Genomic DNA, 308 nt, shown 5'->3' on the forward strand with positions numbered 1-308 from the left:
GAAACTTCCGATAGAGTTTCACTTAAGGCGTGCGAACCATTCGAGGGCTGCTCCTTCTAGATTCTTGACGAACAGGCGGCAGTAGCCGGCGTCTCTTTCGCCGTCCTTCAGCCTCGCTCTTCCCATCGTGATGTGGAAAGCCTGAAGGTGCGCTCTCGGATCGGTCGTTCCATCATACTTCGGCACTTTGATTTTTCCTGGATCGGATAGGCTTGTATCTGAGATGCGAGTGGTGAAAGGGGTCTTCCGAGACCTTCCAGTAGCCTATCGATCTCGGGGGCCGCGCTGGTAGCGTGATGGATTTGGGA

Source organism: Brassica oleracea, chromosome C9 (genome assembly GCF_000695525.1).
Source record: "Brassica oleracea var. oleracea cultivar TO1000 chromosome C9, BOL, whole genome shotgun sequence".
In the NCBI taxonomy this organism is placed as follows: Eukaryota; Viridiplantae; Streptophyta; class Magnoliopsida; order Brassicales; family Brassicaceae; genus Brassica; species Brassica oleracea.